At 56.9% G+C, this 21,192-nt stretch overlaps 1 protein-coding gene across 4 annotated transcripts in view; it reads left to right on the forward strand.

Annotated features, from left to right (window-relative positions):
* The first annotated feature begins 1,159 nt into the window (after positions 1 to 1,159).
* LOC116412254 (ubiquitin carboxyl-terminal hydrolase 40-like) overlaps positions 1,160 to 21,192 on the forward strand; it is a 62,685-nt gene continuing 42,652 nt past the window's right edge. For 3 of the 4 annotated variants that reach the window (XR_004223619.1, XM_031906050.1, XM_031906052.1), the window contains exons 1-2: positions 1,160 to 1,679; positions 3,310 to 3,438. The gene's annotated coding sequence lies outside the window, so the exon portion shown is untranslated. Of the gene's footprint in view, positions 1,680 to 2,730; positions 3,439 to 21,192 lie in introns of those variants that run through there. The other variant, XM_031906051.1, reaches the window with a different exon arrangement.

Raw genomic sequence — 21,192 nt, forward strand, 5'->3', positions numbered from 1 at the left:
AGATAGAAAAGGGAGGAGTAGGACCAGGCTTAGGCGGAAAGATCATAGATCATTAGTTCAATTTTTGTTAGGTTCAGTTTGAGGTGGCATTGGTTCATCCAATTGGAGATAGCCAGGAGGCAGTTAGAGATTTGGGTCTCAGTTTCAACTGTTAACAAAGGGGTTGAAAAGTAAATTTGGATATCATCTGCATACAAATGATATTTAAAGCCAAATGAACTGATAAGATCTCCCAAAGACAGCGTGTAAAGGGAGAACAACAATGGCCCAAGTACAGAGCCTTGGGGTACCCCCACATTAAAGGAACAGTAACACCAAAAAATAAAAATGTTTTTAAGTAATCATAATACAATGCACTGTTGCCCTGCACTGGTAAAATTTGCACATTTGCTTTAGAAACACTTCTATAGTTTATATAAAAAGCTGCTGTGTAGCCATGGGGGCAGCCATTCAAGCTGGAAAAAGGAGAAAAGGCACAGGTTACATAGCAGATAACTGATAAAACACCATTGTATCGTACAGATCTTATCTGTTATCTGCTATGTAACCTGTGCCTTTTCTCTTTTAAATGGCTGCCCCCGTGGCTACACAGCAGCTTCATTTACTAAACTATAGTTATGTTTCTAAAGCAAACACACCAGTTGTAGCAATGCAGGGTAACAGTACATTATACTGTAGTTCCTTTTATACACTTTGATTTTTTGGTGTTACTGTTCCTTTAAGAGGAACTGGAGATGAGGTTTTGTTAGCATAGGATGAACGGTTAAAGAGGTAGGAATAGATCCAGGATGCAGCCTAACTACGGAGACCAATGGAATGCAGAATTTGCATCAGGAGGGAGTGGTCAACCGTATCAAATGCAGCCGATAGATCTAGGAGGATTAGTATAGAAAAGTGACCATTGGCTTTGGCAACCTGAAGATCATTCGTAACTCTGCACAACGCCGTCTCAGTAGAGTGCGCAGGCCGAAAGCCAGATTGCAGCGGGTCCAATAAATTATGTGCATTAAGAAAGTTAGTAATACGGGAGAAGACGATACGCTCTAAGGTTTTGGAGGCAAGAGGTAGAAGCGAGACAGGACGGTAGTTAGAGAGACAGGACGGGTCCAGCGTGGCCTTTTTAAGGATAGGCTTCACACAGGCCTTTTTAAATGAAGAGGGGAAACTTCCAGAGAACAGAGAAGAGTTGAAGATGGGAGTAAGAGCCAGAATAATTTCAGCAGCACAGTGTTTAAGCAGAGAAGAAGGCATGGGGTCTAGAGAGCAAGTGGTGAGGGGAGCCGACAATAGAAGCCGGGAGACTATGAACAACTGTAGCGGTAGAATTATAGAATGCATATTATGCAAACTTAGCATTTTACACCCTTGTGCAGGAGGATTTCCTTGACTTGACGGTGGCAGTGAAGGGCGTGGGCAGTCTGGCGAATTCTCTGTGTAGCATGTATTTGGAAGAGGAACACTTTGATGGAGATAATTGGTACAGATGTGGGAGCTGTGCCAAGTGTGTTTTTTTTTTGTTTTGTTTACCTTAGTCTGCCAAGTTGGGGAAACTGCCACCCTTTCTCACACTATCTCTGCTGAGGTTTAACTTTGACTTTGTAGTCAAGTGTGAGCGTTATAAGGAAACTTCTCGATACACCTTTCCCACCCGCCTCATCATCCGGCCCTTTTGTGAGCAGGTTTGAGTGTTTTTATCTTTGAGGTTGTTTGGTGTGGGGTAGATGTGGTATTCCAGGGATTTGAACTTCCTGCCTTAAAGGTCTGTTTGTGCATGATACACATCTCTTTGTTTTATTGCCCAGGTTTCCCAAACTATTGTTGAAACAGCAACTAAAATTAAACATGGTAGCCAAGATGCACTTGGCTCTGGCTGCCTTGTCATCAACTATATTTCATTTAATATTCCTTAAAAGGGACCTGCAAACCGCTAGGGCTAATGGCATATGGCTGGTGTGGTATTTTGAAGAGAATAAAAGTTCCACCAGCACACCCTTACCTCCTCCAAAGCTTTGTACTTGGTGCACAGCCCAGAGAGTCGGCACTCCCAGCAAAGTCCAATGAAAAATATTGAGCCGGCACAACAAGTATGGTGCAAGCGGGGCTCAGCCCCTGCGTGTTTATTCAAGAAAGCAACGTTTCGGGGGCGTATGCCTGACGAAGGGGTACGCCCCCGAAACGTTGCTTTCTTGAGTAAACACGCAGGGGCTAAGCCCCGCTTGCACCATACTTGTTGTGCCGGCTCAATATTATTCATTGGTGTGGTATTTTAACCATAATTGCTGTCTGGCAGAAAACAGCACAATCCGCCTATCTCCACTTGTCATATTAATAAGTGTTACCTCCATATAAAAATTCTCAAGTGACCAGATCATTAAAAGGCCCATGGGACACTTTAAAGTAACAGTCAGATATTCTTCCTACAAAGAAACTTAACCTTGAAGGTGATCTATCCATGTGCTGATTGTGTGTAATTAATTGTTACAGCATCCATTTTTTCGAACACATCAATCAATTGTTTTAATTTAGCGTATGTGTTTATTTTATGTAGGTACCTCAACAACAAACAGCTAGGCAGGCTGTATGCCTCAGATCTCACTGATAGCAGTCTCCTTTCAGCAGAACAATTGGCTTAACCCTTGGGTGCCAGCAGGAATACCTTATCTATCCTTTGCAGGTATTCTGCAAGGAGATACTGACCCGACACAGGCCAATGTTTATGAACCACTTAAGTACCTCCAGGCATGCCTGCAATCAGGGGGGTACTGCAGTTATGGGCCCCATGGCAGAGAGGGCTCAGAGACGGAAAGGCATGATATGCAGGTCACAAAAGGGTTGGGGATTTCAGGTGAGTGGGTGGTTGGTGTTTGGATGGTTAATATAGTGTTCCCATAACTGGGGTTGATTAGTTGCCTGGCCCTGGGTGCTAGGGGCCCTTGGCACCCCAGTCCGACACTGTAAGCAGCGGAATAGTAAGCAATCTTTGCCCTTTTAATAGACATATATATATATGTCTGAAGGTTCAAACACACCAAACAAAAAAACAACCTAATCGCTAAACCTGGGTGCTATCCAAGCCAGTAGTACACAAAATACAGATGCACGCCAGGTATTTTTACTAAGAAAAAACGTAACTTTTAATCAGCACCATTAAAAAGAAATCAGGCCAACATTTCGATCAGGGTTTGGGGGTTACTTTTTTTCTCTGTTGTACCATTCATTAGGCCCTATCTATCTATTCAGCCTGCCTACCCAGATCTGTGGATTGCCTCTTCACTCTCTCTGACAGTTCTCTTAATTGTCCCCATTTAGCATAATCTGGAAGACTCCGTATATGCCTATGAGCTCTTCTCTGTTATTATACACAAGGGCGGCTGTTATGGAGGTCATTCTCATGCATATATTCAAGATGTCGATGAGCTGGGGCATTGGGGACTCAAGGTGAGCATGACTTCATATAATGGGAAATATTTCTCATTGTTATATATATTTGTTATGAGTAGAACTTTTTTTTCATTTTATTTTGGAGACCTAGGTCATTACAGGGAATAATTTCTTTAGCAAGCAGGGTGTACAAAGCATTGCCTCAGGAACAGATGGACAACGGAACAGGTGGTTTATGCTGAATTTCAGGGCTGCTAATACAAGATATATATAATTTTGTTTTAGTTAAAAAAGGCGACAACAACAAAAATAATGAAGACCAAGAAGAAGTATGCTCAACTTGCTCTATTGTCATGTATGATATACTTAATATGTTTTGTTGATTATTATTATTTTTTGGAAAGTTCACTTCTTTTTCATCCATAATTATTTATGGAGTAAGTTATGTTTCAGTATTTGGCCCCAAGGTCAACATACATGCACAGATATTTGGCGGTAAGACCAAAACGATCTAAAACTCCCAATTAAAACTATCGGTATGTTACTAAAGGTTACTAATAAGTCTGTTTTCTTGAGAGGAAGTGAGGAGCCAATTCTAACCTGCACTTTACCTGGGTACCCAGCAGGGCCAGAGCTAGGGATAGGCACAAGAAGCATGTGCTAAGGGTGCATTAAAGAGGGGGGTTGCTGGGCATTTACCTCTTCGACTACCCTTCTGAATCTGCCTCACTGCTGCTTATCCATGCTGCGGTGCTCTGTTCACCATAGCACATTACAACCCCTCCAACCCCTGCTCCTCAGCGGTAGCCACGGCACTGTGGCTGTGGGAGGTGGATGGCCAAGCTTGGGTGGGGGGGCCAATGATGCTAGTCCCGCCGCTGGTACACAGACAGCATACCTGCGAGCCAACAGCATGGTCAAGGATTTTCCACCTAAAACCTGACCGTCTTGTGGGTATTCTGCAGGTAACCTGATGCAGGTCTTTTAACAGGGGGTGGTAGGGGTCAATTACTTTGTTCTGACTTGGAGATCACAGTGATTATTCAGTATCAGGTAGAATCAATTATCTATATACAAATTATCTATATACAAGTATGGAACCTGTTATCCATCAAGGTTGCTTGGGACCTGGGCTTCTCCAGATAAGGGATCTTTCTGTAATTTAGATGTCTGCCATAAAAATCATTTAAACCCCAAACTCCTGGAACTCTGGCTGGGCACTAAGGGGCTGATTTACTAAGACGTGAATTCGAATCCGATTGGGAAAAATTCTGATTGGAAAACGAACATTTTGCGACTTTTTCGTATATTCTGCGATTTTTTAGTCGCCGTTACGACTTTTTCGTAAATTGTCGCGACAAAATTTTCAGACTTAAGCCTCCCATAGGACTCAATGGCACTCTGCAGCTCCAACCCGGCCCAAGGAAAGTCTCCCATAGGACTCAATGGCACTCTGCAGCTCCAACCTGGCCCAAGGAAAGTCTCCCATAGGGCTCAATGGCACTCTGCAGCTCCAACCTGGCCCAAGGAAAGTCTCCCATAGGACTCAATGGCACTCTGCAGCTCCAACCCGGCCCAAGGAAAGTCTCCCATAGGGCTCAATGGCACTCTGCAGCTCCAACCCGGCCCAAGGAAAGTCTCCCATAGGGCTCAATGGCACTCTGCAGCTCCAACCCGGCCCAAGGAAAGTCTCCCATAGGACTCAATGGCACTCTGCAGCTCCAACCCGGCCCAAGGAAAGTCTCCCATAGGGCTCAATGGCACTCTGCAGCTCCAACCTGGCCCAAGGAAAGTCTCCCATAGGACTCAATGGCACTCTGCAGCTCCAACCCGGCCCAAGGAAAGTCTCCCATAGGGCTCAATGGCACTCTGCAGCTCCAACCCGGCCCAAGGAAAGTCTCCCATAGGGCTCAATGGCACTCTGCAGCTCCAACCTGGCCCAAGGAAAGTCTCCCATAGGACTCAATGGCACTCTGCAGCTCCAACCCGGCCCAAGGAAAGTCTCCCATAGGGCTCAATGGCACTCTGCAGCTCCAACCTGGCCCAAGGAAAGTCTCCCATAGGGCTCAATGGCACTCTGCAGCTCCAACCTGGCCCAAGGAAAGTCACGATAATGAAGTATGAATGAATCCAAAACTTTCGTACTCGGAGCGATGGCTACGAAAAAGTCGCGACAATTCGCGCAAGTCGTAACGGCTACGAAAAAGTCGCGACAATATCCAAATTGTAAATTAGTAAATGTGCCCCTAAGTGTAAACCTCTCATGGCTCCTCTGCCAGGACATGCTTTTGAGACGCAGCATGAGAGAGCCCCTTTTTCTCCCTGCTCAGCTTGTGGAACTGCAGTCAATAGGGGTGCGGCAAATCCGATCTCATTGGGACTTCTGAAGTAGGCCGACACGCTTGGGGAAGCACAGTGGTCAGGCAGCCGGGGCATGCAAGTTGGCCCTGGCATGCAGGAGACAGCCAGCGCATCAGCAAGTCCTTCCACAGGCTCCTGGAAGTCTGGCTGGGCATGGGAGAGCCAGCGCATCAGCCAGTCTTTCCCCAGGCTCTAGGAACTCTGGCTGGGCATGGGATAGCCAGCGCTTCAGCCCGTCCTTCCCCAGGCTCTTTGAACTCTGGCTGGGCATGGGATAGCCAAGGCTTCAGCCCGTCCTTCCCCAGGCTCCTTGAACTCTGGCTGGGCATGGGATAGCCAGCTCATCAGCCCGTCCTTCCCCAGACTCATTGAACTCTGGCTGGGCATGGGATAGCCAAGGCTTCAGCCCGTCCTTCCCCAGGCTCTTTGAACTCTGGCTGGGCATGGGATAGCCAAGGCTTCAGCCCGTGGTTCCCCAGGCTCTTGGAACTCTGGCTGGGCATGGGATAGCCAAGGCTTTAGCCCGTCCTTCCCCAGGCTCTTGGAACTCTGGCTGGGCATGGGATAGCCAAGGCTTCAGCCCGTCCTTCCCAAGGCTCCTTGAACTCTGGCTGGGCATGAACTCTGGCTGGGCATGGGATAGCCAGCGCATCAGCCCATCTTTCCCCAGGCTCTTGGAACTCTGGCTGGGCATGGGATAGCCAGCGCTTCAGCCCGTCCTTCCCAAGGCTCTTGGAACTCTGGCTGGGCATGGGATAGCCAGCGCATCAGCCCGTCCTTCCCCAGGCTCCTTGAACTCTGGCTGGGCATGGGATAGCCAGCATTTCAGCCCGCCCGTCCTTCACCAGGCTCCTTGAACTCTGGCTGGGCATGGGATAGCCAGCATTTCAGCCCGCCCGTCCTTCACCAGGCTCCTTGAACGCTGGCTGGGCATGGGATAGCCAGCACTTCAGCCCGTCCTTCCCCAGGCTCAGCCTGTCCTTCCGCAGGCTCCTTGAACTCTGGCTGGGCATGAGACAGCTAGCACTGCAGCCCGTCCTTCCGCAAGCTCCATGAACTCTGGCTGGGTATAGGATAGCCAGCGCATCAGCCCGTCCTTCCCCAGGCTCTTTGAACTCTGGCTGGGCATGGGATAGCCAAGGCTTCAGCCCGTCCTTCCCCAGGCTCCTTGAACTCTGGCTGGGCATGGGATAGCCAAGGCTTCAGCCCGTCCTTCCCCAGGCTCCTTGAACTCTGGCTGGGCATGGGATAGCCAAGGCTTCAGCCCGTCCTTCCCCAGGCTCTTTGAACTCTGGCTGGGCATGGGATAGCCAAGGCTTCAGCCCGTCCTTCCCCAGGCTCCTTGAACTCTGGCTGGGCATGGGATAGCCAAGGCTTCAGCCCGTCCTTCCCCAGGCTCCTTGAACTCTGGCTGGGCATGGGATAGCCAAGGCTTCAGCCCGTCCTTCCCCAGGCTCTTTGAACTCTGGCTGTGCATGGGATAGCCAAGGCTTCAGCCCGTCCTTCCCCAGGCTCCTTGAACTCTGGCTCGGCATGGGATAGCCAAGGCTTCAGCCCGTCCCTCCCCAGGCTCCTTGAACTCTGGCTGGGCATGGGATAGCCAAGGCTTCAGCCCGTCCTTCCCCAGGCTCTTTGAACTCTGGCTGGGCATGGGATAGCCAAGGCTTCAGCCCGTCCTTCCACAGGCTCTTTGAACTCTGGCTGAGCATGGGATAGCCAAGGCTACAGCCCGTCCTTCCACAGGCTCTTGGAACTCTGGCTGAGCATGGGATAGCCAAGGCTTCAGCCCGTCCTTCCCCGGCTCTTGGAACTCTGGCTGGGCATGGGATAGCCAAGGCTTCAGCCCGTCCTTCCCCAGGCTCCTTGAACTCTGGCTGGGCATGAACTCTGGCTGGGCATGGGATAGCCAGCGCATCAGCCCGTCTTTCCCCAGGCTCTTGGAACTCTGGCTGGGCATGGGATAGCCAGCTCTTCAGCCCGTCCTTCCCCAGGCTCTTTGAACTCTGGCTGGGCATGGGATAGCCAAGGCTTCAGCCCGTCCTTCCCCAGGCTCCTTGAACTCTGGCTGGGCATGGGATAGCCAAGGCTTCAGCCCGTCCTTCCCCAGGCTCTTTGAACTCTTGCTGGGCATGGGATAGCCAAGGCTTCAGCCTGTCCTTCCCCAGGCTCCTTGAACTCTGGCTGGGCATGGGATAGCCAAGGCTTAAGCCCGTCCTTCCCCAGGCTCCTTGAACTCTGGCTGGGCATGGGATAGCCAAGGCTTCAGCCCGTCCTTCCCCAGGCTCTTGGAACTCTTCCTGGGCATGGGATAGCCAAGGCTTTAGCCCGTCCTTCCCCAGGCTCTTGGAACTCTGGCTGGGCATGGGATAGCCAAGGCTTCAGCCCGTCCTTCCCCAGGCTCCTTGAACTCTGGCTGGGCATGAACTCTGGCTGGGCATGGGATAGCCAGCGCATCAGCCCATCTTTCCCCATGCTCTTGGAACTCTGGCTGGGCATGGGATAGCCAGCGCTTCAGCCCGTCCTTCCCCAGGCTCTTGGAACTCTGGCTGGGCATGGGATAGCCAGCGCATCAGCCCGTCCTTCCCCAGGCTCCTTGAACTCTGGCTGGGCATGGGATAGCCAGCATTTCAGCCCGCCCGTCCTTCACCAGGCTCCTTGAACTCTGGCTGGGCATGGGATAGCCAGCACTTTAGCCCGTCCTTCCCCAGGCTCAGCCTGTCCTTCCCCAGGCTCCTTGAACTCTGGCTGGGCATGAGACAGCTAGCACTGCAGCCCGTCCTTCCGCAAGCTCCATGAACTCTGGCTGGGCATAGGATAGCCAGCGCATCAGCCCGTCCTTCCCCAGGCTCTTTGAACTCTGGCTGGGCATGGGATAGCCAAGGCTTCAGCCCGTCCTTCCCCAGGCTCCTTGAACTCTGGCTGGGCATGGGATAGCCAAGGCTTCAGCCCGTCCTTCCCCAGGCTCCTTGAACTCTGGCTGGGCATGGGATAGCCAAGGCTTCAGCCCGTCCTTCCCCAGGCTCTTTGAACTCTGGCTGGGCATGGGATAGCCAAGGCTTCAGCCCGTCCTTCCCCAGGCTCCTTGAACTCTGGCTGGGCATGGGATAGCCAAGGCTTCAGCCCGTCCTTCCCCAGGCTCCTTGAACTCTGGCTGGGCATGGGATAGCCAAGGCTTCAGCCCGTCCTTCCCCAGGCTCTTTGAACTCTGGCTGTGCATGGGATAGCCAAGGCTTCAGCCCGTCCTTCCCCAGGCTCCTTGAACTCTGGCTCGGCATGGGATAGCCAAGGCTTCAGCCCGTCCCTCCCCAGGCTCCTTGAACTCTGGCTGGGCATGGGATAGCCAAGGCTTCAGCCCGTCCTTCCCCAGGCTCTTTGAACTCTGGCTGGGCATGGGATAGCCAAGGCTTCAGCCCGTCCTTCCCCAGGCTCTTTGAACTCTGGCTGGGCATGGGATAGCCAAGGCTACAGCCCGTCCTTCCACAGGCTCTTGGAACTCTGGCTGAGCATGGGATAGCCAAGGCTTCAGCCCGTCCTTCCCCGGCTCTTGGAACTCTGGCTGGGCATGGGATAGCCAAGGCTTCAGCCCGTCCTTCCCCAGGCTCCTTGAACTCTGGCTGGGCATGAACTCTGGCTGGGCATGGGATAGCCAGCGCATCAGCCCGTCTTTCCCCAGGCTCTTGGAACTCTGGCTGGGCATGGGATAGCCAGCGCTTCAGCCCGTCCTTCCCCAGGCTCTTGGAACTCTGGCTGGGCATGGGATAGCCAGCGCATCAGCCCGTCCTTCCCCAGGCTCCTTGAACTCTGGTTGGGCATGGGATAGCCAGCACTTCAGCCCGCCCGTCCTTCACCAGGCTCCTTGAACTCTGGCTGGGCATGGGATAGCCAGCACTTCAGCCCGTCCTTCCCCAGGCTCAGCCTGTCCTTCCCCAGGCTCCTGGAACTCTGGCTGGGCATGAGACAGCTAGCACTGCAGCCCGTCCTTCCGCAACCTCCATGAACTCTGGCTGGGCATAGGATAGCCAGCGCATCAGCCCGTCCTTCCCCAGGCTCTTTGAACTCTGGCTGGGCATGGGATAGCCAAGGCTTCAGCCCGTCCTTCCCCAGGCTCCTTGAACTCTGGCTGGGCATGGGATAGCCAAGGCTTCAGCCCGTCCTTCCCCAGGTTCTTTGAACTCTGGCTGGGCATGGGATAGCCAAGGCTTTAGCCCGTCCTTCCCCAGGCTCCTTGAACTCTGGCTGGGCATGGGATAGCCAAGGCTTCAGCCCGTCCTTCCCCAGGCTCTTGGAACTCTGGCTGGGCATGGGATAGCCAAGGCTTCAGCCCATCCTTCCGCAGGCTCTTGGAACTCTGGCTGGGCATGGGATAGCCAGCCCTTCAGCCCGTCCTTCCACAGGCTCTTGGAACTCTGGCTGGGCATGGGATAGCCGGCATGGGATCCCCAGGCTCCTGGAACTCTGGCTGGGCATGGGATAGCCGGCATGGGATAGCCAAGGCTTCAGCCCGTCCTTCCCCAGGCTCTTGGAACTCTGGCTGGGCATGGGATACCCGGCATGGGATCCCCAGGCTTCTGGAACTCTGGCTGGGCACATGGGATAGCCAAGGCTTCATCCCGTCCTTCCCCAGGCTCTTGGAACTCTGGCTGGGCATGGGATAGCCAGCGCATCAGCCCGCCCGTCCTTCCCCAGGCTCTTGGAACTCTGGCTGGGCATGGGATAGCCAGCGCATCAGCCCGCCCGTCCTTCCCCAGGCTCCTTGAACTCTGGTTGGGCATGGGATAGCCAGCGCATCACCCCGCCCGTCCTTCCCCAGGCTCCTTGAACTCTGGTTGGGCATGGGATAGCCAGCGCATCAGCCCGCCCGTCCTTCCCCAGGCTCCTTGAACTCTGGTTGGGCATGGGATAGCCAGCGCATCAGCCCGCCCGTCCTTCCCCAGGCTCCTTGAACTCTGGTTGGGCATGTGATAGCCAGCGCATCAGCCCGCCCGTCCTTCCCCAGGCTCCTTGAACTCTGGTTGGGCATGGGATAGCCAGCGCATCAGCCCGCCCGTCCTTCCCCAGACTCCTTGAACTCTGGTTGGGCATGGGATAGCCAGCGCATCAGCCCGCCCGTCCTTCCCAGACTCCTTGAACTCTGGTTGGGCATGGGATAGCCAGCGCATCAGCCCGCCCGTCCTTCCCCAGGCTCCTTGAACTCTGGTTGGGCATGGGATAGCCAGCGCTTCAGCCCGCCCGTCCTTCCGCAGGCTCCTTGAACTCTGGTTGGGCATGGGATAGCCAGCGCATCAGCCCGCCCGTCCTTCCCCAGGCTCCTTGAACTCTGGTTGGGCATGGGTTAGCCAGCGCATCACCCCGCCCCCCCAGGCTCCTTGAACTCTGGTTGGGCATGGGATAGCCAGCGCATCAGCCCGCCCGTCCTTCCCCAGGCTCCTTGAACTCTGGCTGGGCATGAGACAGTCAGCACTGTAGCCCGTCCTTCCCCAGGCTCTTGGAACTCTGGCTGGGCATGAGACAGTCAGCACTGCAGCCCGTCCTTCCCCAGGCTCTTGGAACTCTGGCTGGGCATGAGACAGTCAGCACTGCAGCCCGTCCTTCCCCAGGCTCTTGGAACTCTGGCTGGGCATGGGATAGCCAAGGCTTCAGCCCGTCCTTCCCCAGGCTCTTGGAACTCGGGCATGGGATAGCCAGCGCATCAGCCCGCCCGTCCTTCCCCAGGCTCCTTGAACTCTGGCTGGGCATGAGACAGTCAGCACTGCAGCCCGTCCTTCCCCAGGCTCTTGGAACTCTGGCTTGGCATGGGATAGCCAAGGCTTCAGCCCGTCCTTCCCAGGCTCTTGGAACTCTGGCTGGGCATGGGATAGCCAAGGCTTCAGCCCGTCCTTCCCCAGGCTCTTGGAACTCTGGCTGGGCATGGGATAGCCAAGGCTTCAGCCCGTCCTTCCCCAGGCTCTTTGAACTCTGGCTGGGCATGGGATAGCCAAGGCTTCAGCCCGTCCTTCCCCAGGCTCCTTGAACTCTGGCTGGGCATGGGATAGCCAAGGCTTCAGCCCGTCCTTCCCCAGGCTCCTTGAACTCTGGCTGGGCATGGGATAGCCAAGGCTTCAGCCCGTCCTTCCCCAGGCTCCTTGAACTCTGGCTGGGCATGGGATAGCCAAGGCTTCAGCCCGTCCTTCCCCAGGCTCCTTGAACTCTGGCTGGGCATGGGATAGCCAAGGCTTCAGCCCGTCCTTCCCCAGGCTCTTGGAACTCTGGCTGGGCATGGGATAGCCAAGGCTTTAGCCCGTCCTTCCCCAGGCTCTTGGAACTCTGGCTGGGCATGGGATAGCCAAGGCTTTAGCCCGTCCTTCCCCAGGCTCTTGGAACTCTGGCTGGGCATGGGATAGCCAAGGCTTCAGCCCGTCCTTCCCCAGGCTCCTTGAACTCTGGCTGGGCATGAACTCTGGCTGGGCATGGGATAGCCAGCGCATCAGCCCATCTTTCCCCATGCTCTTGGAACTCTGGCTGGGCATGGGATAGCCAGCGCTTCAGCCCGTCCTTCCCCAGGCTCTTGGAACTCTGGCTGGGCATGGGATAGCCAGCGCATCAGCCCGTCCTTCCCCAGGCTCCTTGAACTCTGGCTGGGCATGGGATAGCCAGCATTTCAGCCCGCCCGTCCTTCACCAGGCTCCTTGAACTCTGGCTGGGCATGGGATAGCCAGCACTTTAGCCCGTCCTTCCCCAGGCTCAGCCTGTCCTTCCCCAGGCTCCTTGAACTCTGGCTGGGCATGAGACAGCTAGCACTGCAGCCCGTCCTTCCGCAAGCTCCATGAACTCTGGCTGGGCATAGGATAGCCAGCGCATCAGCCCGTCCTTCCCCAGGCTCTTTGAACTCTGGCTGGGCATGGGATAGCCAAGGCTTCAGCCCGTCCTTCCCCAGGCTCCTTGAACTCTGGCTGGGCATGGGATAGCCAAGGCTTCAGCCCGTCCTTCCCCAGGCTTCTTGAACTCTGGCTGGGCATGGGATAGCCAAGGCTTCAGCCCGTCCTTCCCCAGGCTCTTTGAACTCTGGCTGGGCATGGGATAGCCAAGGCTTCAGCCCGTCCTTCCCCAGGCTCTTTGAACTCTGGCTGGGCATGGGATAGCCAAGGCTTCAGCCCGTCCTTCCCCAGGCTCTTTGAACTCTGGCTGGGCATGGGATAGCCAAGGCTTCAGCCCGTCCTTCCACAGGCTCTTGGAACTCTGGCTGGGCATGGGATAGCCAAGGCTTCAGCCCGTCCTTCCCCAGGCTCCTTGAACTCTGGCTGGGCATGAACTCTGGCTGGGCATGGGATAGCCAGCGCATCAGCCCGTCTTTCCCCAGGCTCTTGGAACTCTGGCTGGGCATGGGATAGCCAGCGCTTCAGCCCGTCCTTCCACAGGCTCTTGGAACTCTGGCTGGGCATGGGATAGCCAGCGCATCAGCCCGTCCTTCCCCAGGCTCCTTGAACTCTGGCTGGGTATGGGATAGCCAGCACTTCAGCCCGCCCGTCCTTCACCAGGCTCCTTGAACTCTGGCTGGGGATGGGATAGCCAGCACTTCAGCCCGTCCTTCCCCAGGCTCAGCATGTCCTTCCCCAGGCTCCTGGAACTCTGGCTGGGCATGAGACAGCTAGGATTGCAGCCCGTCCTTCCGCAAGCTCCATGAACTCTGACGGGGCATAGGATAGCCAGCTCATCAGCCCGTCCTTCCCCAGGCTCTTTGAACTCTGGCTGGGCATGGGATAGCCAAGGCTTCAGCCCGTCCTTCCCCAGGCTCCTTGAACTCTGGCTGGGCATGGGATAGCCAAGGCTTCAGCCCGTCCTTCCCCAGGCTCTTTGAACTCTGGCTGGGCATGGGATAGCCAAGGCTTCAGCCCGTCCTTCCCCAGGCTCCTTGAACTCTGGCTGGGCATGGGATAGCCAAGGCTTCAGCCCGTCCCTCCCAGGCTCCTTGAACTCTGGCTGGGCATGGGATAGCCAAGGCTTCAGCGCGTCCCTCCCCAGGCTCCTTGAACTCTGGCTGGGCATGGGATAGCCAAGGCTTCAGCCCGTCCTTTCCTAGGCTCTTTGAACTCTGGCTGGGCATGGGATAGCCAAGGCTTCAGCCCGTCCTTCCCCAGGCTCTTGGAACTCTGGCTGGGCATGGGATAGCCAAGGCTACAGCCCGTCCTTCCACAGGCTCTTGGAACTCTGGCTGGGCATGGGATAGCCAAGGCTTCAGCCCGTCCTTCCCCAGGCTCTTGGAACTCTGGCTGGGCATGGGATAGCCAAGGCTTCAGCCCGTCCTTCCCCAGGCTCCTTGAACTCTGGCTGGGCATGAACTCTGGCTGGGCATGGGATAGCCAGCGCATCAGCCCATCTTTCCCCAGGCTCTTGGAACTCTTGCTGGGCATGGGATAGCCAGCGCTTCAGCCCGTCCTTCCCCAGGCTCTTGGAACTCTGGCTGGGCATGGGATAGCCAGCGCATCAGCCCGTCCTTCCCCAGGCTCCTTGAACTCTGGCTGGGCATGGGATAGCCAGCACTTCAGCCCGCCCGTCCTTCACCAGGCTCCTTGAACTCTGGCTGGGCATGGGATAGCCAGCACTTCAGCCCGTCCTTCCCCAGGCTCAGCCTGTCCTTCCCCAGGCTCCTGGAACTCTGGCTGGGCATGAGACAGCTAGCACTGCAGCCCGTCCTTCCGCAAGCTCCATGAATTCTGGCTGGGCATAGGATAGCCAGCGCATCAGCCCGTCCTTCCCCAGGCTCTTTGAACTCTGGCTGGGCATGGGATAGCCAAGGCTTCAGCCCGTCCTTCCACAGGCTCCTTGAACTCTGGCTGGGCATGGGATAGCCAAGGCTTCAGCCCGTCCTTCCCCAGGCTCTTTGAACTCTGGCTGGGCATGGGATAGCCAAGGCTTCAGCCCGTCCTTCCCCAGGCTCTTTGAACTCTGGCTGGGCATGGGATAGCCAAGGCTTCAGCCCGTCCTTCCCCAGGCTCTTTGAACTCTGGCTGGGCATGGGATAGCCAAGGCTTCAGCCCGTCCTTCCCCAGGCTCCTTGAACTCTGGCTGGGCATGGGATAGCCAAGGCTTCAGCCCGTCCTTCCCTAGGCTCTTTGAACTCTGGCTGGGCATGGGATAGCCAAGGCTTCAGCCCGTCCTTCCCCAGGCTCTTTGAACTCTGGCTGGGCATGGGATAGCCAAGGCTTCAGCCCGTCCTTCCCCAGGTTCTTGGAACTCTGGCTGGGCAGGGGATAGCCAAGGCTTCAGCCCGTCCTTCCCCAGGCTCTTTGAACTCTGGCTGGGCATGGGATAGCCAAGGCTTCAGCTCGTCCTTCCACAGGCTCTTGGAACTCTGGCTGGGCATGGGATAGCCAAGGCTTCAGCTCGTCCTTCCACAGGCTCTTGGAACTCTGGCTGGGCATGGGATAGCTAGCATTCAGCTCGCCCGTCCTTCCCCAGGCTCCTGGAACTCTGGCTGGGCATGGGATAGCCAAGGCTTCAGCCTGTCCTTCCCCAGGCTCTTGGAACTCTGGCTGGGCATGGGATAGCCAAGGCTTCAGCCCGTCCTTCCCCAGGCTCTTGGAACTCTGGCTGGGCATGGGATAGCCAGCCCTTCAGCCCGTCCTTCCCCAGGCTCTTGGAACTCTGGCTGGGCATGGGATTGCTGGCATGGGATCCACAGGCTCCTGGAACTCTGGCTGGGCATGGGATAGCCGGCATGGGATAGCCAAGGCTTCAGCCCGTCCTTCCCCAGGCTCTTGGAACTCTGGCTGGGCATGGGATAGTCAAGGCTTCAGCCCGTCCTTCCCCAGGCTCTTGGAACTCTGGCTGGGCATGGGATAGTCAAGGTTTCAGCCCGTCCTTCCCCAGGCTCTTGGAACTCTGGCTGGGCATGGGATAGCCAAGGCTTCAGCCCGTCCTTCCCCAGGCTCTTGGAACTCTGGCTGGGCATGGGATAGCCAAGGCTTCAGCCCGTCCTTCCCCAGGCTCCTTGAACTCTGGTTGGGCATGGGATAGCCAGCGCATCAGCCCGTCCTTCCCCAGGATCCTTGAACTCTGGTTGGGCATGGGATAGCCAGCGCATCAGCCTGTCCTTCCCCAGGATCCTTGAACTCTGGTTGGGCATGGGATAGCCAGCGCATCAGCCCGCCCCCACAGGCTCCTTGAACTCTGGTTGGGCATGGGATAGCCAGCGCATCAGCCCGCCCCCCCAGGCTCCTTGAACTCTTGTTGGTTATGGGATAGCCAGCGCATCAGCCCGTCCTTCCCCAGGCTCCTTGAACTCTGGCTGGGCATGGGATAGCCAGCGCATCAGCCCGTCCTTCCCCAGGCTCCTTGAACTCTGGCTGGGCATGAGACAGTCAGCACTGCAGCCCGTCCTTCCCCAGGCTCTTGGAACTCTGGCTGGGCATGAGACAGTCAGCACTGCAGCCCGTCCTTCCCCAGGCTCTTGGAACTCTGGCTGATCATGGTATAGCCAAGGCTTCAGCCCGTCCTTCCCCAGGCTCTTGGAACTCTGGCTGATCATGGGATAGCCAAGGCTTCAGCCCGTCCTTCCCCAGGCTCTTGGAACTCTGGCTGGGCATGGGATAGCCAAGGCTTCAGCCCGTCCTTCCCCAGGCTCTTGGAACTCTTGCTGGGCATGGGATAGCCAAGGCTTCAGCCCGTCCTTCCCGAGGCTCTTTGAACTCTGGCTGGGCATGGGATAGCCAAGGCTTCAGCCCGTCCTTCCCCAGGCTCCTTGAACTCTGGTTGGGCATGGGATAGCCAGCGCATCAGCCCGCCCGTCCTTCCCCAGGCTCCTTGAACTCTGGTTGGGCATGGGATAGCCAGCGCATCAGCCCGCCCGTCCTTCCCCAGGCTCTTGGAACTCTGGCTGGGCATGGGATAGCCAAGGCTTCAGCCCGTACTTCCCCAGGCTCTTTGAACTCTGGCTGGTCAGGGGATAGCCAAGGCTTCAGCCCGTCCTTCCCCAGGCTCTTGGAACTCTGGCTGGGCATGGGATAGCCACGGCTTCAGCCCGTCCTTCCGCAGGCTCTTTGAACTCTGGCTGGGCATGGGATAGCCAAGGCTTCAGCCCGTCCTTCCACAGGCTCTTGGAACTCTGGCTGGGCATGGGATAGCTAGCACTTCAGCTCGCCCGTCCTTCCCCAGGCTCCTTAAACTCTGGCTGGGCATAGGATAGCCAAGGCTTCAGCCCGTCCTTCCCCAGGTTCTTGGAACTCTCGCTGGGCATGGGATAGCCAGCACTTCAGCCCGCCCGTCCTTCCCTAGGCTCCTTGAACTCTGGCTGGGCATGGGATAGCCAAGGCTTCAGCCCGTCCTTCCCAAGGTTCTTTGAACTCTAGCTGGGCATGGGATAGCCAGCGCTTCAGCCCAACCTTCCCCAGGCTCAGCCCGTCCTTCCACAGGCTCCTTGAACCTTGAAGTCTGGCTGGGCATAGGATAGCCAAGGCATCAGCCCGTCCTTCCCCAGGTTCTTGGAACTCTAGCTGGGCATGGGACAGCCAGCACTTCAGCCCGCCCGTCCTTCCCCAGGCTCCTTGAACTCTGGCTGGGCATGGGAAAGCCAAGGCTTCAGCCCGTCCTTCCCCAGGTTCTTGGAACTCTAGCTAGGCATGGGATAGCCAGCGCTTCAGCCCATCCTTCCCCAGGCTCAGCCCGTCCTTCCACAGGCACCTTGAACTCTGGCTGGGCATGGGATAGCCAGCACTGCAGCCCGTCCTTCCACTGGCTCCTGGAACTCTGGCTGGGCATGGGATAGCCAAGGCTTCAGCCCGTCCTTCCCCAGGCTCTTGGAACTCTGGCTGGGCATGGGATAGCCAATGCATCAGCCCTTCCTTCCCAGGGCTCCTTGAACTCTGGCTGGGCATGGGATAGCCAGCGCATCAGCCCGTCCTTCCCCAGGCTCCTTTAACTCTGGCTGGGCATGGGATAGCCAAGGCTTCAGCCCGTCCTTCCCCAGGCTCTTGGTACTCTGGCTGGGCATGGGATAGCCAAGGCTTCAGCCCGTCCTTCCCCAGGCTGTTTGAACTCTGGCTGGGCATGGGATAGCCAAGGCTTCAGCCCGTCCTTCCCAAGGCTCTTGGAACTCTGGCTGGGCATGGGATAGCCAAAGCTTCAGCACGTCCTTCCCCAGGCTCTTGGAACTCTGGCTGGGCATGGGATAGCCAAGGCTTCAGCCCGTCCTTCCCCAGGCTCCTTGAACTCTGGCTGGGCATGGGATAGCCAAGGCTTCAGCCCGTCCTTCCCCAGGCTCCTTGAACTCTGGCTGGGCATGGGATAGCCAAGGCTTCAGCCCGTCCTTCCCCAGGCTCTTTGAACTCTGGCTGTGCATGGGATAGCCAAGGCTTCAGCCCGTCCTTCCCCAGGCTCCTTGAACTCTGGCTCGGCATGGGATAGCCAAGGCTTCAGCCCGTCCCTCCCCAGGCTCCTTGAACTCTGGCTGGGCATGGGATAGCCAAGGCTTCAGCCCGTCCTTCCCCAGGCTCTTTGAACTCTGGCTGGGCATGGGATAGCCAAGGCTTCAGCCCGTCCTTCCACAGGCTCTTTGAACTCTGGCTGAGCATGGGATAGCCAAGGCTACAGCCCGTCCTTCCACAGGCTCTTGGAACTCTGGCTGAGCATGGGATAGCCAAGGCTTCAGCCCGTCCTTCCCCGGCTCTTGGAACTCTGGCTGGGCATGGGATAGCCAAGGCTTCAGCCCGTCCTTCCCCAGGCTCCTTGAACTCTGGCTGGGCATGAACTCTGGCTGGGCATGGGATAGCCAGCGCATCAGCCCGTCTTTCCCCAGGCTCTTGGAACTCTGGCTGGGCATGGGATAGCCAGCTCTTCAGCCCGTCCTTCCCCAGGCTCTTTGAACTCTGGCTGGGCATGGGATAGCCAAGGCTTCAGCCCGTCCTTCCCCAGGCTCCTTGAACTCTGGCTGGGCATGGGATAGCCAAGGCTTCAGCCCGTCCTTCCCCAGGCTCTTTGAACTCTTGCTGGGCATGGGATAGCCAAGGCTTCAGCCTGTCCTTCCCCAGGCTCCTTGAACTCTGGCTGGGCATGGGATAGCCAAGGCTTAAGCCCGTCCTTCCCCAGGCTCCTTGAACTCTGGCTGGGCATGGGATAGCCAAGGCTTCAGCCCGTCCTTCCCCAGGCTCTTGGAACTCTTCCTGGGCATGGGATAGCCAAGGCTTTAGCCCGTCCTTCCCCAGGCTCTTGGAACTCTGGCTGGGCATGGGATAGCCAAGGCTTCAGCCCGTCCTTCCCCAGGCTCCTTGAACTCTGGCTGGGCATGAACTCTGGCTGGGCATGGGATAGCCAGCGCATCAGCCCATCTTTCCCCATGCTCTTGGAACTCTGGCTGGGCATGGGATAGCCAGCGCTTCAGCCCGTCCTTCCCCAGGCTCTTGGAACTCTGGCTGGGCATGGGATAGCCAGCGCATCAGCCCGTCCTTCCCCAGGCTCCTTGAACTCTGGCTGGGCATGGGATAGCCAGCATTTCAGCCCGCCCGTCCTTCACCAGGCTCCTTGAACTCTGGCTGGGCATGGGATAGCCAGCACTTTAGCCCGTCCTTCCCCAGGCTCAGCCTGTCCTTCCCCAGGCTCCTTGAACTCTGGCTGGGCATGAGACAGCTAGCACTGCAGCCCGTCCTTCCGCAAGCTCCATGAACTCTGGCTGGGCATAGGATAGCCAGCGCATCAGCCCGTCCTTCCCCAGGCTCTTTGAACTCTGGCTGGGCATGGGATAGCCAAGGCTTCAGCCCGTCCTTCCCCAGGCTCCTTGAACTCTGGCTGGGCATGGGATAGCCAAGGCTTCAGCCCGTCCTTCCCCAGGCTCCTTGAACTCTGGCTGGGCATGGGATAGCCAAGGCTTCAGCCCGTCCTTCCCCAGGCTCTTTGAACTCTGGCTGGGCATGGGATAGCCAAGGCTTCAGCCCGTCCTTCCCCAGGCTCCTTGAACTCTGGCTGGGCATGGGATAGCCAAGGCTTCAGCCCGTCCTTCCCCAGGCTCCTTGAACTCTGGCTGGGCATGGGATAGCCAAGGCTTCAGCCCGTCCTTCCCCAGGCTCTTTGAACTCTGGCTGTGCATGGGATAGCCAAGGCTTCAGCCCGTCCTTCCCCAGGCTCCTTGAACTCTGGCTCGGCATGGGATAGCCAAGGCTTCAGCCCGTCCCTCCCCAGGCTCCTTGAACTCTGGCTGGGCATGGGATAGCCAAGGCTTCAGCCCGTCCTTCCCCAGGCTCTTTGAACTCTGGCTGGGCATGGATAGCCAAGGCTTCAGCCCGTCCTTCCCCAGGCTCTTTGAACTCTGGCTGGGCATGGGATAGCCAAGGCTACAGCCCGTCCTTCCACAGGCTCTTGGAACTCTGGCTGAGCATGGGATAGCCAAGGCTTCAGCCCGTCCTTCCCCGGCTCTTGGAACTCTGGCTGGGCATGGGATAGCCAAGGCTTCAGCCCGTCCTTCCCCAGGCTCCTTGAACTCTGGCTGGGCATGAACTCTGGCTGGGCATGGGATAGCCAGCGCATCAGCCCGTCTTTCCCCAGGCTCTTGGAACTCTGGCTGGGCATGGGATAGCCAGCGCTTCAGCCCGTCCTTCCCCAGGCTCTTGGAACTCTGGCTGGGCATGGGATAGCCAGCGCATCAGCCCGTCCTTCCCCAGGCTCCTTGAACTCTGGTTGGGCATGGGATAGCCAGCACTTCAGCCCGCCCGTCCTTCACCAGGCTCCTTGAACTCTGGCTGGGCATGGGATAGCCAGCACTTCAGCCCGTCCTTCCCCAGGCTCAGCCTGTCCTTCCCCAGGCTCCTGGAACTCTGGCTGGGCATGAGACAGCTAGCACTGCAGCCCGTCCTTCCGCAACCTCCATGAACTCTGGCTGGGCATAGGATAGCCAGCGCATCAGCCCGTCCTTCCCCAGGCTCTTTGAACTCTGGCTGGGCATGGGATAGCCAAGGCTTCAGCCCGTCCTTCCCCAGGCTCCTTGAACTCTGGCTGGGCATGGATAGCCAAGGCTTCAGCCCGTCCTTCCCCAGGTTCTTTGAACTCTGGCTGGGCATGGGATAGCCAAGGCTTTAGCCCGTCCTTCCCCAGGCTCCTTGAACTCTGGCTGGGCATGGGATAGCCAAGGCTTCAGCCCGTCCTTCCCCAGGCTCTTGGAACTCTGGCTGGGCATGGGATAGCCAAGGCTTCAGCCCATCCTTCCGCAGGCTCTTGGAACTCTGGCTGGGGCATGGATAGCCAGCCCTTCAGCCCGTCCTTCCACAGGCTCTTGGAACTCTGGCTGGGCATGGGATAGCCGGCATGGGATCCCCAGGCTCCTGGAACTCTGGCTGGGCATGGGATAGCCGGCATGGATAGCCAAGGCTTCAGCCCGTCCTTCCCCAGGCTCTTGGAACTCTGGGCTGGGCATGGGATACCCGGCATGGGATCCCCAGGCTTCTGGAACTCTGGCTGGGCACATGGGATAGCCAAGGCTTCATCCCGTCC

The sequence above is a fragment of the Xenopus tropicalis genome, chromosome 7 (genome assembly GCF_000004195.4).
Source record: "Xenopus tropicalis strain Nigerian chromosome 7, UCB_Xtro_10.0, whole genome shotgun sequence".
In the NCBI taxonomy this organism is placed as follows: Eukaryota; Metazoa; Chordata; class Amphibia; order Anura; family Pipidae; genus Xenopus; species Xenopus tropicalis.